Source organism: Chelon labrosus (genome assembly GCF_963514085.1).
Source record: "Chelon labrosus genome assembly, chromosome: 3".
Taxonomy (NCBI): Eukaryota; Metazoa; Chordata; class Actinopteri; order Mugiliformes; family Mugilidae; genus Chelon; species Chelon labrosus.
Window position 1 is genome coordinate 10,187,871 of NC_140339.1, and position 19,161 is coordinate 10,207,031.

Genomic DNA, 19,161 nt, shown 5'->3' on the forward strand with positions numbered 1-19,161 from the left:
TACCTGGGAGGTAGCTAACTAAAATATCTCGATACTTAATGATTTACTACTTTGTGTTTTATGCATCGCTAAGCTGCATAAAACACAAAGTAGTAAATCATTAAGTATCGAGATATTTTAGTTAAAAAAGAAACTACAAGTCTAAATCTCACAGTGGAGCTTGAGAATGTGGTTCATCCTCTGAGGATCATGATTGTCTGTATAAAACTCGATCACAGGATGTTTCAGTCTGGAACAGTATGGTAAATAACTGCTAGCATGAAAACTGGTCTGGAGTCACTCCGTTGGGGGCTGATTATGCTCCTGCAAAGATCCGCCGGGCCACTCAAATTGGATTTGTCTAGAAGAGAATGCCTCTGTTTGGTTGTAGGACTGTCCAGTTGCGTGTAGAAGTATTATTTTTTTTTCTGTATTGGTTGAAACACGCCGCATAATGAAGTCTAAACGGTATGCTGCCAGATGCTACGGAGTCTGGTAACTGAGTTTACATGTTGCTAAATAACAGCTAAGAGACATTATCTTATCAACCACAACAGTGACAATAAATGTATTAGTCACTCTGTTTTTCTAGTGTCACTTCGTTCTGTGGTGTACGTTTCCCTTCCGTTTATAAATGTGCTACAGGGCTGTAAGTTGACACAGATTTTCAGACATGTTCTAAAGAACAAGTCTCTTTCAAATTGGCTTCAAGGCTTCACAGTTTCTTTTATAGAGTAATGGAAAGATGATCACATGAATCAAACCAGCCCCTCTGTGATTCCACATGGCTGGCTGATTAGCCCTTTTTCACTGATGGAAACCACATGGCGTCCGCACAGCTTGTTCATTTCAGGTTTTAGTTGGTGTGACGCTCAGCGGCGAGAGTACTTGGTTTGTAGCCGCAGCCTTGAAGGGCAGCCATCGTCAGAAATCTGTCCCCTCCAGTCCCCGCTGGCTGCTGACTGTTATTTAGCTTACCAATGGAGGCTGGCTGTTCCCTTGGGAAGGCAAGAGTGTGCCTGCCAGCAGGAATGCATCGAAGGCAATAGAGGAAGATGGAGGATGGTGAGTAGCTGCTGCTGCTGCTGCGTTTCCCTCTGTGTGAAAATGAGTCCATTAATTCAGCCCCCTCCCCTGCGTCTCCCTGAGCCCTCCCTGTGCCTGTTGTCTCTGTTTGTTAGCGAGATGATTCCTTCTGTCATGTCAAAGGCAACATTATCATATTCCTGTTGCCTGGGAAACCAGCGCCCGAGCGAGACAACGACTTAAAGCCTTGGTGGTGTTTGAAGCTGGTAAACATGAAAGGTTATCCGTGGAGCTGCGAGAGTTGGAATTGTGACATATCTGAAAGGGTCTTATTGCTGGAATCATCTTTATTTTCCGGCTCAGTGTTTTCTCTCCCCATGCTTGTTTTCCTAATGGACTCGCTTCAGTAAAATTAAAAAAATATGTCAGTGCTTTTGTGTTCCACTTTCTAACAATGCACCATTTATATTGGGCTTTTTAAGCTTTATTAAATACATCATCTGCTAAGGTCTGCTATAGCTGCACTTTGGGTTGCCAGGTTGTGACAAATCCCTCTGGCTGGTGTTTACCCTCCTCCAGCTCGACACTTACCTGCTTTATCATCTTAGATTAGCTCTTTAGTTCATCAGGCAGAACGCGCCAATGAAACTCAACCACTCTCCTTCTGGAAAAGGTCTGAGGGGAAAACAGGACCTAAATCCACTGATTAGAAATGCAGACTTGGTTTGCTGTTAAAAAGAACTTCATAACTGGGGAAATAATTACCAAATAAACTCCAATATTTTTTTTTAAACAGCAACCAATAGTTTATTTTAAGACTAAGTCGTAAAACTAAAATGTCTAAGTAAAGTAAATGTATATTAATCTGTAATAAAGCCATTGTTTCAACAACGGCACAGCATCACCTGTTCATTTGTTTGGGCTGTGACACACCAAGCGTCTGGTGGACGTCTGTTGAGACAGTTTTAGAGGTGTGTTCTGCAATGTTGGCGCTAAAAATGAATGAATGAGCCTGTGAGAGAGATCACGCTGATTGGCTGCTCAACTTGGAGAACCAGATCACAGGGATTAAAAACAGAAGGGACGAAAGTAAACTCTTTACCAAATCTGAACATTCAAATATGTAAATATTTTCTTGGCGTGATCATCTGGAATAAATAAAACTCAGATCATCTGATCAGTGTGATTCAGGAGAGGCTGTCTTTCTCGCTCCTCCTAGCCTCCCAGCTGATAGTAACTCATCCAGTTTCCTGGAAGAGTAGTTTCCTTTAACACAGGCTCAAAACATCAGTGCCACTGGCTGTAGTATTCATGGTGTGTTCAAGTACAACGTTTTGAGGACGACAACGCAGTGGGCCTTCGTAGCGGGTAGTTCTTTGAAGACAATTTGGCACGTCTGGACCTTCAAACAGTGAGTAGTAGTCGTATCATAAAGATGGTCTGATTATTTCCTAAGGCATTGGTCTCAGTCAGCTTTGAAAGTAAGTGACAAAACGTTGGATTATTGACCGTTTCATTAATTCGCATTCACAAACACTCAGCAATTAAAGTTTGCCAAATGGCTGATGTCATTGTTGTACATTCAAAGTTGTGTACATGAAATGCTTGGTGTTCAACAGTCGTGAGAATGCTGTTGCTTGGCAGCCGTTGCCGTCCAGAAGTCACCGACACTAACTCCTTGCGAGCTAACAGCCAGGTAATTTAATGTTGCAAATGAAAGGATGGGGCTGTTGGGATTATCAACATTTTACTCATTTACTCACAGTTTGCATACGGTCACTTGCCAGTTCATTAGGTACACGAGTGAAAACAAATGCACTCTAATATAACAGTCCTCAGGTTATAGTATATGGTTTAACTAACTAACGAACTGCTAATGGGTCCATTTAGGGTACTGCGGGACATAGACACACATAACCTACGCAGGTAGCCTATGCCGGTGGGAGCCATTTATACTTGTACGCTTGTCAGTCTGGCTAGCTCTGTAATAACACTAGTTGGCGCTGTGTCGGGTTAATTTTTGTTTCTACTTCCTGCTTCACTTTCCACTTTCTGTGTCACTTTCATAATGGCAATGGCGACTGAAACTTTCGCTGAAATTTCGCCGAAGACGAGTCATACAAATATTTGTATATCCGAACCTCCTCAGTTAACCTTTGCTCGATGCGGTCCATCGTTATTGATCCAAAACAATCAGTTCGAAAATTGCGGCCATGCGGAAGCAGCCGGAAATACTGAAGCGGAAACCAAGTGGACCAATCACAGCTCTTGCGTGTGGTTACATTTCTGGGGAGGTACATGTCAGGCTACGGCGTATGCACTTTCGTCGTAGCTATGTCGTACGCCAATTTGACGTAGAACTAGACAGCAGATGTCAGCATGGAAAAAAGGTTGTTCATAAAATGTTTTGTAAAAAAAATAGTTACTTAAATGTAAACTGTTTGGTCTAAAACGAAAGGAAATATTTTCTAGTTGTTATTTGGAGGTTATTATGCTGTTATACTACAGGTCCGGCCCCTTTGAGATCAAACTCTGCTGAGTGTGGCCCCTGAACTTAAATGAGTTCAACGCCCCTGGATAACCGGCTTTGAAAAGCAAACACATGACTAAAAAATCACGGTCCACTCCATGTGGTAAATCCAGTTCCGTGTATTGAGCCCCGCGCTGGAGGAAGCCTCTCAGTCCAATCCGGGATGAACCGGCTCCCTCCTCCTGGATTTCCTTCCCGCTCCCGCTGCTGCTGCTGCTGCTGCTGGTCGGCTACATTGTATCAGTTCCCACACGAAGAAGAACCAGCAACGGCGACTCAACCCAGAAACGGCGAATACGGAGGAATTACCCTGGATGGAAAGCTATCCGCTGTGGGATTAATTGCCAGAAGAAGGGGGTCGCGGCGGTAGAAGAAGAGGGGGGTGGACCGGACTTGTGTCGGGGTTTGAGACCGCACCGAGGAAAACATGCGCTGCGGACTCGGCTGCTCTCGCCGCGGACGGTATCTCGAAGTGTGATGGCAGAAGTCCAGTGAATCGCTGGCCTCCCCTCCTCTCTTGTGTTGGATGTGTTGGGGAGTGCGGTGCCGCTGCTTTCTGGTGCTTCAGATTTTTTTTTAAAAAACAGGTTTTATTCTAATTTAAACCCACTACTCTGATTTTTCTTAACAAAAAGACCTCCCAACACCATGGACAGACTACGGTTTGGAATAGGAGTATCTAGCTAAGTCGGTAAGTTGGTACATTTTTACCTCTTATTATTATTATTATTTTATCATGCTAATACTCGTTAGCCACTTAGCCTTGCGTGCAAAGGCAACCAGGCTAGCTCGCCGTGTAGCCAACACAGCGTGCAGCAGCAAGCTAGCCAAGCCTGACTGCACTCTGAGCTCATTGTTTCACTCTGCCAGCTAGCTAACGTTACAGTCAGATTAGGTCATTACACCAAGCTAACAGCTAGCTCCTTCAACTTCAACCACAAACATGCTGAAACTTAATCCTGCTAGCTCAAACCGTTTAACACGGCTGGGTAGTGACAGTTAGCCGTCGCCTCGACGACAGCAACGTTTATTTGGGAAGCACACTAGCCTGCCTGCGCTAATTATTTCCCAGGTTTTGTTTTTTTAAGAAGAAAATGTTTGGAAACAGCGAGGGAGCAACATTAGCTTGGCTAGATTTAAAACTACAGATTCCAACAGTGAATGAGTGTTTCACCAAAGCTGGGGACCACAGGGGGTCCGTGCTTGATTCAGTTCTTTTGGGGGTGGGGGGTGGTCATAAGACAAACAGAACATTAAATGCTCTTCTTAAACTTGTGGCACTCCTGTTTTAGTAGTATATACACTTACATGCCAGTTCATTAGGTGCACTAGTGAATGCATCTTCACTTTAACTTCTTTCTTTGCCCCAAACACAGTAACCCATATTGCAGTATTCAAACTGTGGAAAATATGCTTTAATGGCAGCTGTTGACAACAATACACTACCTTGCCAGTTTATTAGGTACACTAGCGATAACAAATGCATTCTAATTTAACAGTCATGCACTAAATCATAGCTTCGCGAAGGTTATGTTATTCAGCATTTGGTTAAATTAACATTTATTAAAGCCGTGTTTTCATTTTAGAAGCTGTGGTTTGTCGTACTATTGAATTGTACTGTACTGTACCGACACATGTTTCTATTATTTGGAAAAACCCATTTTAGTCAGTGGGCTAGGCCCAACAAAAGAAGCGCTTTAGTGTTTATTTCAATCAAGTTTAAGAACACCACAAACTACATCCTCAAAAATGGTCATACAGTTGGGTCACCACCTTTCTTATACTGTTTCATCATCAACAGTCATGAAGGGGGATTTAGTGCACGACTGTTAAATTTGAGTGCGTTTGTTTTAACTAGTGTGCCGTCTGTTTTGGCGAGTGAGGCTGTGTGAACTGTGGCCGCTTCAAATGTTGATAAATGTCCAGCACGAGCTCGAAACAACACATTATTTTGTCAACCCCGTTTTAGTCATCAGGCTGGGCTAAATAACACTTTTGTGTTTAACAACATCGCAAACCACATCCTCCAAAAAGATTAAACAGTTTCCTTACCATCTTGTGTACCCAGTGTTCTGGCACGTAAGTAGCTGTACAGTGAAAAGAAATGCCATCTTATATCACAGCCCTGCTCTAAATAGCTTTGTGACTGTTAAGATGTTTAGTTTACGCTGAAACAGTATAAGAAAGGGGTGAGCATGACCTCTTGAAGCCCGTGTTTCACTTCCACTACTGAGAACAGTGTGAAGACTTCTGTTTATGGCGTTTTAAAGCACTCCTGTGAAAACTGTGCAGTATGTTTTGCTTATTTTGCTTATATTTATTACTGTATTCATGAATTTTCCTCTGTGTGCTGTAATTGGCACCTTAATTGCCCTATATCACAAGAATTTCACAAAAAAAAACCTCACAAAATGGTGGATGATGTTCAAGTAAACGCCGACTTAGGACTTCTGACTTTGAAATTGTTGCCTTTCTGCTTCCATTGCCTTATATTGTTAGAGTTGCGCCATCTCAGTGAAGTGAGTCATTCAATTAAAGCACAACATTTTTTTTTACTAGACCACTATGGGCTAACCCTGGGCTCTACACTGTGGCCTGTGCTGCTCCATTGAGTATGACAGTACCACATTAAAGACTAGCCAAGTAGACTGCAGTCTAGTACTTAGCTTAGAATTCAATATGTGGCTTCGTCAAGATCCCAGATTACAATTCTGCCGTTTATTAAAATGGTCCCATTTGTCAAATTTTATCAGTCTCTCTTTGTTTAGAGGCAAAACCTGAAAGAGAGGTTTGTTATGTCTTTAAAAGGATCAATATTCATATTCATTTGAATATACTATAGATTGGTGGAGGGGAAGAAAGTGAATTTGGTTTGAATTGTAACTGCAGATGGGTCAGGGGTTTTGCACAATCATGCTCATTGTTCCCTATGTAGTACTGCTCACAGTTAATCAGATATGATTGACTGATCACATTTGTCAGCTGTGTTGCTTGTTTCTGTTTTGTGCCACTGCTTAAAAGGCAACTCTCAAGGTCCTCCATGTGGCATGACTAAATGTAAGGACGGTGTGTCTCACAGGGACCATTCAGTCTTTTACTGCACTATAGCTGGACCCAAAAATTGACCAGACTGATGTGCCGGTGTTACATTAGGTTGCAAACTTTTTGCTTTGTAAATGATCAATGCCCACATTTTCCTTGTTCCTCTTTCCTTCCATGCTAGCTGAACTCGCCACCAAACCAAGCGGCCAAATCTAATCGGCCAGAAGCTGTGAATACATGGTAAAATAAAACAACAGTAGTCACATCCTTTATTTGAATGGAGGCAGTGAGTTCAGGCCGCGGGAAAGGAGACTGTATGGGATGTTAAAATACAATAGTGCTTTTTTGTTAAGAACCAGAACCAAGACTGAGCTGTACAACCCTGCCAGGAGAGAGCACAAAGATGTTACCAGAACAAACGGCGTACACTTCTCGTGGTTTGAGAACATTAAAAATGAATTTAGTGTGCTAGAGACAGAATAAACCAAGCGTTCAGCCAGTGAATCAAGAAAATAAAACAATATATTCAGAATTTTTTCATGGCAGTTAGCACAACCTTTCAACAAGATACCACATTTCCAGAGTCTCTGTGAATGCAGCAGTTGTTGCTGATATGGTTAATGTGGTGGTTCATGTCGTGACTATGAAAATGCAATTCATCCGTCACCACTGGCGTTTACTCACTGTTTGGTAACATGCCGGAAGTTCTCTGCTGTTAACTGGGTGTAGACTGATATGGGGTTTTGTTGTACCAAACAATTTTTCAGAAAGGTCACCACATATTTGCCATAGGATGGGTTAAAAGGAAGGCTTGGTATGCAGCCATCGTAGATTGATTGGACAGTTGACAATGTATTCAAATGGCGTACAGGAAGGGTAGGAAGGAAACTCGGTAGACAAATCAATCATAAAATGATTATAAAATGTATTAATAGTTGGGCTGCCACCAATAAAGTATTGTACGTATCTATTCCAGTACTTTGCTCAGCTAGCGAAATAGACAATTGTATTTTGGAGAGCAATCACATCAGCGTTATTCGAGCGACTGGGATTTGTCAGTGGTACCTATAAATGTTTGAAGCCTTTCACTTGGTCTGAGTGTTTGAAAAGTATGGGTTTATTACTGACTTGTTTTGTATTGATTTTTATACATTTTATCTTGAGAGATTTTACTCAGTCTTCTCATGTGCTTGTCATATTGAAATCAATACAAAGGATGGTAATGTAATGCCGAGCCCTGAGGATTTGTTCTGAAATTGAATTCATACATGTTGAAGCATCTCTGTTCCAGTTAATAATAGCCGCGCTTCGTCAGAACACATTTTCTTTTCTATGATTTCTCGTGAAGTGAAGTGAAATTCAGCATTTGCCCTGTGAGGCTGGTGCAGCTTTCTTTCCAGCTGACTACCTTTTCAAAGGCAGTTCTTCTCCATCTGATTACCTTTTTTAGTAGTAATTTGTTCTAATCATTGTAAGGGTGTTAAGAGCCTTGTTGTAGCATACCAGACATTTTTCATGCGATCTCACAGAGCAATCAATTGTGAAGTGAAATGCGTACACAAGAATAACGCCACTTGAGGAAATTCCTGTTTCCTTATTTAGCAGCCAGATGCCTGTGGTAACTGAGCTGCTCGCAGGTTTTTACAAATGGAAGCAACTGATAGTAAAAGTGGCTGTGGCTTTCACATCAGGGGCGACTGTGAACATCACTGTAGGTGATTCGTGGTATCAGACTAGAATGAAATCTTAAAATTCAACACGCACACCAGTTAAATTTTGTTCGGTCTTTCAGTCTTTTAAAGTCTTTTCTGCGTCAGGCTGGCTATGAAAGAAACACTGTGGGAGAAGACAATTTAACAATGTTTGTTTTGAGGTCCAACGCTTTAGATTAGCCCTGGACAGGGGGATTATGTTGGCTTTGTAAGGCTGTTGTCATCTCATTGCCGAACACAGGCTGATAGGGATTTGGTAAGGTGTCTGCTTTGAAGACTTTTAGGTACTTTAAAATAACCTAAATCAAACTATTACCTTTGGCTACATTTACAGCCACATATGGAAATATATCTTTGGTTTTACTTTGGCAAGGAAATGGAAAGTATATACATTCCTTAATTCCCTATGTGCAGCATTTATGTCCATGTTGAACCTCGCAATGTAGTTGGCGTAATTAGACAAGTTGAGATGAGATGAACCATCTTTCTAGTTTAAAACGTCATACTGTGTTTCCCCGAGGTTGAGATTTATTGGAAGTGATCCTCCCTGAGTGATGGGGGTTGGGCTTGTTTGAGCACTGGTGGGAAGCGTCCAACACCCAAAGCTTGAGTGTATGCAGAAAAACAGCATTGCTTGCATGACTTGGCTTCCACGAAGAGGCCAAAAATTGTAAATTCAGAGCAGTTTAGTGGCATGTTTCACTTTTTACCAGTCTATACAATTAGTTGCATTTAGTAGGAGGCAGTATAAAAGGAAAAAAGAATGCATAAAACACATTAAAACATTGGTTTCCGTCTTTCGCTGATGCACTAATTTCTTTGGTTTTTGTTGGTTGCTTGGTGGCATTACCTTGGTCTTAAAAATATTCTGCTGGGCATTTTAATTGTGTACTGATGTTTTGCAGGTCAAACGATTAATCAAGAAAAGTATTGATTATGATAATGCTCACTGGATGCGGGCTAAATGCAGAGTCCAGTGCAGTGTTCATATTTTCCTACCTCATGCCCATGCATATTGCACACTTGGCTTCCGATGAATTTTCTGCTGGCTGTTTAGACAATTGAATAGCTCCGCATTAGCGAAAAGCTTCTGTTAAACGTTTCCTGTCATTTGCTATGTGCTTTGTATAGTGCCCTGTATTGTTTTGTTTGATACCGGTGGAGAGATGATATTGGGCAGGTGTAGGTGGTAGGTTTGGACAGGGTTTAGATCGTCTCTTAGCAGCCATTAGCAGTGCTTAAGAGACATGTTGCAACTGAGGAGTGGTTAAATTCTGTAGTAATGTTTTTTTTAATCCAGTCCAGTACAACTTCTCTGTAAACAGTGTGTTGCTCTTTTGTTTGCTTTTTTGAAACTTCAAACTGCCATGAGGTGTTTATCTAGCAGTTTGTGGTTAGGTTGAAATGTGATCAGGTAGTATAAACAAATGGTCAGGAATAGATCTGTGTTTCCATAATCAACATTGATCCGTCCAACCATCCATCTATCCATCCAGTGTAACCAGCTAGGGCGAGTGGGAGAGAATATATCTGGGCTGGCCACCAAAACAGATTTTATGTGTGATGACATTATCTCTTCATTATTTTCCGGGACTGCAATTTTGTTGAAAAGGCTGAGTAGATGTGGCAGTTGTCATGCGATCTGTAAAGCCACATCTTGGGTCAAAGAATATGCAACTCTGCTTTCGTTTTTCCAGCCCTGATTGGGTTTCTCACTCGTGAATTGCCAGTTACAGCAGGATAAGACACACACTTTGAATGCTTGTTGCTCAGTTGCTGCTTTTGCCAGAAACTGGTGATCCATCTTTTCCTGGGACGCGAGCCCAGGTTACACTCAGCTCTCCCCCCACACACAAGCTATAAAGATATTGTCAGCTTTTGTGGTGCGGCACAGTCTTGAAGTATCGTCCTATGTGTTCTTGGAAAGAAGAGCCACCGCGGTTACGGGTCAATTCAAGCTGATTTTTTTTTGTTGCTGTTATTGTAATAGCAGAGCCCTGTCAAGTTGAATCAGTGCGTCGAACACACTATTGCTTTCAGTACTGTCTTCATCCATCCACTCATAAGCAACATGACCTCATTAATTAACTTCGCTTCACTTGTTCCTGAGACTGGTGATCTTTTGCAAATGTCAATTTTCCATTTACAAATGGCTGATTGATATACAAATACAAAGAAAATATTCCTTAAATCAGCCAAGTCTGGTGTATTCTAAGATGCTGTGAGCTTGATTGTAGCTGTATGAATGTCGTGGTCTTTTATAAAGATACATTTTTTCCTTCGGTTTAGTGCAAAAGCATAAAAGGTCTTTGAAGATGTGATGTGCGGGAATTCCTCAGAGCACATCAATACTGTAGTGTGGCAGCAGTGAGTGGGAGGCTCTGTCCCTGTTGCCGTAATCATCCTGCAGAATCCACTGTCATATGTGGAATCAAAGAGAAACCATTGTCTCTCTTGGATGGCACCAGCCTCGCTTGTGATATGGGTGAGTAAATGAGAGAACGTCCAAAAGAGAGACAACTGCTTCACAGTCTAAAGTGGAAACGGGTGATAAATTGGAACTGCAGCGTCTCTGAAAGAGTCGTATTTCTTCTGTATAAAACTGTTAATGTTAACAGAGTCATGATATCCTGTTTCATCTTGCTGCCGGGGCGCACATGGAAACAGATGTATGGAGTTGTTACATCGGTTTAGTCTGAAACATATTCCCATCAAAGCAGTTTTAGTTTAAAAGACCACAGGAGGGTTATCGTTTCAGACTTGCAGTAATCATGTCCAGTTCCTTTTCACTGTTCATGGTTAAAGATTTGACTCCGATTACAAGCTGTACTTGTTAAATTCTCCAGGACTATTTACTCTATCTGTATGGGGCTAGTTAATAAGGGACTATGTATCGCTACGTAGTGCTGATTGTTTGACCACCACTATCGAAACTCTCTTATTTAAACAAGTTGCAAAAAAATCCCCATTAAGTCCATCAGTCTCTTACAAAATAGTCAGTTTTGGCAAGTATTTACAGGAAGTGTTATTTAGCCCTCAGGGTTCGACAGTAATGGTTGGCCAGTTGCCCTCGGCAACCACATTTGGACCACTTTCAACCATCTTGTGTAGTCTGGTTGCTGTTTTTGGTAACCAGCACACGGATTCCTCTTTCTTTCTTCCTTCTTGCACCTGGACAAATAATGGAGCAAGTGTAGAGTTTAGGGTCATGACAAATAAGAAAAGGTTAAATAATGAACCACATAGTCGACAAAACACAAAGCGGTAGCTGACACCAGACAAAAGAGAAGTAGAGACTAAATCTAGAACGATGTGTTGGTTAATCGTCAGAAAATGAAACCGTCAATGTTTTCGGCTTCTCTAGTGTGTGTGCCACGTGTGACCGTAAACTTCTATGTGAAAATTGCAATGCATGTTTTTTCCTGATTATTTGAATTATCAAGAAGATAATCTACAGATTAATTAAATATACACGAGTTGCAGCCCTAGTAAAGAAAAGAAAAGAAAAAATCTTTGTCTGAGGAACATAAGTAAGTAGGATAGCCTGAACATTTCTTAATAAATTAATAGTTTTAGACTATTGCCATTTCTTGGTTCTCCTCATCCAATCAGGAGGTGGCCGTTTATTATCTGTACCTGTCCATTCACCATTAATCCGACATGGCGATAGAGCAGATTACCTTGTTTGAACAGAGAATTTATGTCACGGCCTGATAAACACCATTATGCAATTTCACAACTGATCAGGGAAAATCAATAGAAAAATTTCACATTAAAGAGCAGTTAATCTCAAGAGTAGGGGTCCTCCACGGAGCTCGAGATTGTGGCTAAAAAGGCAGTTAGTAGCAAATAAAGCAAACACTTGGAGCCAGTAATCGGCCATTACAGGGAAGAAAATCAGTAATGATTCTGGACAGATCACGCTGTGTAGCTGCAGGCAGTGCAGTGTACAACGTTTTCATCTGGCTTCAGTGCCATTGCCGTAATGATAAAAACATTTGCAGTGTGGACATTTGTCTAAACAGTCAGAGAAGCAATCTTGTAGCCTTAACATGAGTGGTTTGGACTGTCCTGACTGGTTTGGAAAAAAATATGGGTGTGTAAGGTTTCACCCAGCAGCTTGGGGCAGATTTATGCCTTTGTGTTGAGATGTTGTGGTATCTATGTGCGGGTTAACAGACACTGTATGGGCTACATGGAAACAACAGGAACTGTAACTGAACGGCTTGGCCTACTTTGTGATTTCTCTTGCGTTTTACTATTGTTGTAAATATATTTTAAGAATCAAGACGTGGAAGTGTGCATTGTGTGATCTTGCAACACCGTTTCCACTAGAAGCTGTCTTCTAACCACAGTCAGCTCTGCCTTTAGCAAAGGGGAAATAAAAGGAGGCAAACCCAATTACTTTGGGTGTATAGTAGATGCACAACATGTCCTGTTAACGTACAACACATCCATCTTGTGAGCTAGCTTTGCCGTGACAGTCAACGGGTTAAATCACCTGCCGAGCTATAAATCAGTTTCTATGCCGTAGTAATCTGCAACAGGAGCGGAGGAGCAACTCGCCAGAGAAGCATAAATTCAGCTTTAGTGTTATTAGCAGTAAAGTGAAATATTTGCGCTCCAACGCGAGAGTATATCAGACTAAATGTGGTGCTACTGAAAAAGAGCACACGTGCCATTGTCTACATGGGTGAATGATTGTTTAAGAATTAACTTGCACCAACTATATTGTGGTCAACCAGAGGAAAATATATAAAATGTTGACATAAAAGGCAGAATATGATGTCTGAGCGTCTACAGTACCTGTTTGCATATAAATGTGGCAGGCACTATAAAAGAAGATTTATGCTACTGGAGAAACGTAAAGCAGACAGACGTGTAGAATAAGAGGGGGGGAAGATGCATACCTGGAATAGAAGAGTGTGCATTTGTGACAATCTGAGGACAAAGCAAGCAAATCTGGGCTCTCTTAGTTTTCTGGATGGCAGAGCATCCGAGCTATGATGTAGCTGACTTGCAGTTTTTTCAGGCGGATGCACATTTCTTTTTAATGGATGAGCAATTGGCTATAGTGGTAGCAAATGTGTAAGCAAGGCTGTCAAATGCCCAAATAAGGCCTTTCAACAAATATTAGATATCGTTCTTAGGTAGAGTTTCAGGTGATTTTCATGTAAAATGTAACATAGGTGAAACTCGTACCGACCTCAATGTTTTTTGTTGTGGCAGTTAAAGACTGTCAAAGAGGTTGGCCTGTAGGAATTTGGATGTAAAGGTTATGCAAACATCTAGCACCAATTAGCAGCTGAATATGAGCACCAATTAGCACCACTGAAATGTAGTATGCTAGTCCTGCACTGCCCTACATATATTTTGAAATGCTGGCAGTGATTATGTACATGTGTTAGCACTTAGTCTGTAGTGCAATTATTTGAGCAGTATTTGAGACTGCACTGTCAAAGACAGTACTCTGATCAGTGGTGAGTTGAGGTTTAAATTACTGCTTATTCCTGAGACTTGTCAGTTTTTGAATGTGACACTTGTGCCTCTCAGGAACATATCACTGAGGCATTGATCCGGGAAAGCCAACATGTCAGAGTGACAATGCCATTTGAAGCCTGGCTTGTTGACTCGGCCGCCGTTACGCAGCTGCTGGAAGAGAGGCAGGCAGTTATTTGAGGTTAATGGTTGCCAATGCCCCCTCTTTAGTTAGACATTCACATGGCAACACCACAACTGTCCATGGCACAAACAGTAGTGCAGTATATTAGTCACCCAACAGTGGCTTGACATCTTTTCATACTTAGACTTGTGATTCTCCACAGAAGCACTTACACCATCGTGCTTTTGTTGTCATATTTCTACAGATCAGCCACCTACAAAGTAGTAGCTTAATAGAGTAATTCATAACCCTATGAGAATCTCAGTATAGATACCATTAGCTTGACTGATTGCAATGCGTGCAGATTGGTATTTCAGTGTTCAGAAAGAATTTGTTGAAATCCCGCTTGGCAAGCTGCCAGTGCAGGAATGCATGCAATAAACAGTTCACAAAGGACTCTAGGAAAAAACCTTGTCTTTATCTGTTCTGTTGCTCAGAACCGTAAAGACTCACACAGCAGAGCGGTGTTAGCCTGTTTGCTCTTTAGCCTCGGGTCTTGTCCTTTCACAACTCTTTCTACTCCCTCATTTGTCAGTCAGTATTTAAGTGAATAAAACAACCAACACAATTATTTAACTCTATTTTCTGTTGACGTTTTATATTGGAGAGAAAACCTCTGTTTTTCTTGCTAGCACGCGTTTTCTCTTTCCTCTCGTACTTTCAGTCAGAATTGATTTAAGTGTCAGATGAGGAAGAGAAACAGAAATATCATTCCTGAATGTGTAGTCACAAAAAAAAAAAAAAACAGCATTGTTTTAATACCCGTGTCTCTATGGGCCTGTACAGACCTTGCATTAAGATCCGATCTAGGCAATCAGATCACAAGTGTGAACACCCGTAGGACGCATTGAGATCCGATCTCTGGCCACATTTGGAGATCGTCATATTAAACACCTCCTCTTCAACAGGGTGCTCTTGCGTCAGCGGAGTTTTGCTGCCTCATTCATATAAAAAAATAATAATTGCGCCGATATTGTAAATTATTGCCTAAAAAGGAAAAAACACAGTAAGTGCTGTTTCTTCATTAGTAATGAGAGTCTTACTAGTCCTTATAGCTGTTAAATAACTGAATGATAAATAAATCTAATCAAGAATTAGCAAGTTAAATTATTTAATATGACTACACGAGTGTGATAACATATCTGCATGCAGTTAATTATTGATGCGGCCATGTTAATGTATAAGGAGCCGGATAGAGTTATGTATTTCCTCAGTCGCCAGTGTCTTTATTTGCCTTTATTACTGGAGATTGTGGTGCGTATAGAAACTTCCTGGGTTGCTCTGAGTTTTGTGCAGGTCTAACTTAGTGTCAGGGTGGAGATCAATAAATAAAAACTTGACCTCACACATAAAACAGCGCCGTTCTCAGTGCTGGAGCAGCGGTAGAGATCCATTAGAGACAGCCGCTGTCAAAATATTCTACTGCGCCCCAGATGATGTCGGAGTTTATTTGTGTACAGAGCGCGAAACGGAGATTGGATCTGGAGAGCTGGCTGGAGATGCATTTTGAGATGCGAGTTAATGCCAGGTGTGAACACATACCTAAAGCTGATCACTTCCAGTCGGGCTGCCCAGGACGAATGTTAATGGCAGGTCTGAACAGGGCCGTATCCGTCTTTGGGTGATCTATTACACCTCTAAGTAACACCGTTCACACCTGGCGTCTCCACATGCATCTTGACTGACCACTTGTGATCAGATCTCCACACTTTGTATGCAAATAAACTCATACATACACTTAGGGACTTATCCATGAGCATTAAACAAATCAGACTTTTTACGGACAGCAGTCTAAAATACTAAAATCCATTCGAAAACTAACTACTGATAAATAGTAGAGTTAGTTGAGTTGTAGGGTAAAGTGACTGAGGCAAAGCTGAGGTTACTTGAAACTCTGTTGAGTGGGCAGTCTTTCATTGGGGCCCTGGATACATTCCAGTTCATACTGCTAAAAGAATGTGTCCACCTCCAAATGTGTTCTTAGCGACTGGATCTCAGTACACCCTCAGTGGGTCTTGGGTGCGTTCACATCTGTACCTCGAGCTGTCCACTTGAAATCCAATCATCCAAGACGCATGTTAATGCCACATGTGGACAGGACTTAACTGCCTTGTAAATGTGCCTTCTGTTCTGGCATTCATGTGTAAATTGTGTGGAGGAGGTGTTTAGCATATAACCTCCAAGCACTGCCCTGCACTTCCTCCTCCACTTGCAAGTTGTAGGAATGTGTGTGTATATATATATATAAATATATATATTACTTCATTTTTCATTGTTCTGTTTAGAAGTGGTAGAAGTATGCAGGTGCCATTTTAGCATTTTATAAAATGTAGTTTGTGGTAGCTGTGTTTTCCGTCATGTACTGCCTTTGTGCTGAATCCGACAAGTGAAAAAAATTAAGCATGGCGGTGGTTAGTGGTGTCTTCATGTTAGATAGTCTTGATTTGAGTTCAGTCATGCTAACTGGAGGCAGCCAGGCGTGACGGTCACGCTGATAATTCTCTAATGAGAAAGAGCTCGAGCCTGTTCAGTTTACTGACCACTGCCAGCCCTTAACCCCTCTCTTACTACTTGGTCTGATAAAATCAGACATCCTTGTAAACTGACTCAAGGTCTGAGCTGTTTATTTTGAACTGCTCAGTAGCTGAAGTTTGGGACCATCCCAGGAAAAAGTGAGTGAGGTGCTGAAGAGGAAATGGCCATTAAACAGAAATGATTATACCCCATCATGTCACAGTGAATGAGCGCAAGTGAAAACGACTGAGTGTTTGTGAGAGAGAGTGAGAGCGTCTGTGTGCTTACAAGGAAGTATTATGAAGTTATGTGGACTAGACTTGTTGATTCAAGTGTAATGATGTAGGGGATATTTATCATTTGCGGAGAAACTACTGAAATGTTTCAGCTGTAGTTTTTTAAAATGATTTATACATTTTTCCACAAAGTTCCTGGAGTGGTTAAGATGATTCCTTCTGTACCTATTTGACAAATATAAAACTTTAAAAATCCCAGATGAACAATATAATCTTTTAAAAGAGGCTCAACTCCTATACGTCTATTTATGCTCCTATACGCCTGTTTTCACAGATGGTGCTCTTCAGTAAATGAGTTGTTGATCAGATCAAACTAACTATAACCTTTATTTACCAGAATCACAGCAGACATTAACAGTGATAATCACTCAGGAAGCTGCTTCCACGAAGTGTTTATATATGTATAGCATTGCCTTTGCTTTGTATGTGTCTACTCAAACATTTGAACCTTTGTTGAAGGATGTTTATCTTTTGAGGTCTTTGGTGCCAGAATGTCAGAATTTTTCAAGTTGGTGTCATCATGTGAACCTCGAATAGACATGTGTGGAAAGTGTTTTGACAGCATAATAAGATAAGACAAGACCAAATATTAAGTTCAGAGCAGCGATGCAGGTTTTATTTACCGAATATCTGGCTGTGGAGGGGGTGTAATTGTCGACACTAAAGTCAACACAAAGCACTTCGAGAGCTCCCTTATCGCCACTAGTACTTTTCCTGCCTTTGAATAATTTAGATTCATGGTTAATGGGGAGGCTCCCATGCTTCGTTTTGTTACAGTCGGCATTCAAACCATTCTGGTCCATTTCAGCCAGCTTTTAGATGAAGTTGTGTCCAAACTCATAGTCTAAACATCAATGTTATTTATCCCATTTTAAAGATTGATCTCGTGCAACTTGTCTAGTGGGAGGATCACACTATTCTACAATACCTAAATTTGATTTGGTGTTGAATCTGCTCTCAAAATTTACTTACTTACCAATAAGAATAATAATATTAATAAGTAAACAATTTTTTTGCGCACTTTTTGAGCGCTTTGTCTCTCACTGCCCTGGTTATTGACACTTGGATTTATTTTATCTAAAAAAAAAAGACTGCTTGATCTCGGGTCGTTTATTTTGCACTTATCACTGGATTATCTTGTACCCCTGCAGATTCTTCTTCAGTATATTTATTCGTTGTCCACAAGTCAGATTGTTTTATTTCTTTGCAGATGACACCATCTTGTACTTCAAGGGCTTCATCAATTGGTTGACATCTTAAAACGTTGTAGAGTTGGATAGAAGTAAATCCAAGATTGAAAATTTCACCATTCCTTCTGAAATTACTCTTAAACAAGATTATATTACCAATGAATCCTTGTCATCTTCGTCTGTGCAGTTGTCAAACGATGGATAAACAAGGTCTCATGCTGGTTTTACTGTTGCTTAAAGCTCTTGTAAAATAATTCAAACACCTTAAGTTTCATGTTGATCAATTATTGATCAGTTATGCTTTAGCAATGTGTTGTAGTAACAGCCATTATTACATGGCATTAATTATAAACTAGTTTCAAATAATAGCAATTGTTTTTTATAGAAAGAGTGCTGGTGCCAGATTGGTACAGACATTTGAATATTCAAATTAGTTGAATTGGTTTAGCACATTTGCAAACTATTAGTATCTCGTAAAGGGGACTTTATTCCTCCCTGAATATTAAAACTACAAATAGGATGTATTTATTTGTCAAACCGTTGAGTCTAGATAATAAAGAAAGACACAAAATCTGGATTGTAAATGTGCTATAGTAGTATTTCATTACACTCCAACACATAGATGGATGTACTAATGATGCATTAATTGAAATTCATTACAGATACTCAGCTAAAGTCTCTCCTCTGACAGATTAAGCATGCACTTAGTGAGCCTACGTTTCAACTGACCACAAACACAAACAAGCCTTCCACAGTGGAGGCTGCCGCCGTTTTTACATCAGCTTGCATTGAGACAGAGTGCCGCAATTATGGAATGAAGAGAGCAGAGATAATTAGAAGTGTTTTGAGAACCTTGGTGACTGGCTTTTGTAAGTCAGAAATCATGGCGGAGGGGAATGGGTCGGCATGTTAATGGAGCCACTCTTGTTCCGGCTCGAGTCGCTTTGAGCGCAGGAAAAAATCAATCTGGCGCCTTGTCAGTGTTTTAAGATCGGGGCTTCCTTGCTCTCTAGCCAGTGTGTGACTGTCCTTTTCATCCTCTGCATCAGCTGTCGCCACAAACAAACCTCATCTATTTGTACTCTCGTGTGAGTCAAATTCCCAATATAGACTGGTCACCACAATTAAGGCTTAGCCAAATTCTGATCGTGTAAATGTTCCTATTTCTTTTGACAAGTATTTGCTCTTGTCGTTCGTGAGACATAAGAAT

General features: G+C 40.9%; 1 protein-coding gene across 2 annotated transcripts in view; it reads left to right on the forward strand.

Annotated features, from left to right (window-relative positions):
- The first annotated feature begins 3,797 nt into the window (after positions 1 to 3,797).
- The window catches only part of znf609b (zinc finger protein 609b), a 74,715-nt gene continuing 59,351 nt past the window's right edge, over positions 3,798 to 19,161 (forward strand). For both annotated transcript variants that reach the window (XM_084541009.1, XM_084541008.1), the window contains exon 1: positions 3,798 to 4,226. The gene's annotated coding sequence lies outside the window, so the exon portion shown is untranslated. The remainder of the gene's footprint in view (positions 4,227 to 19,161) is intronic.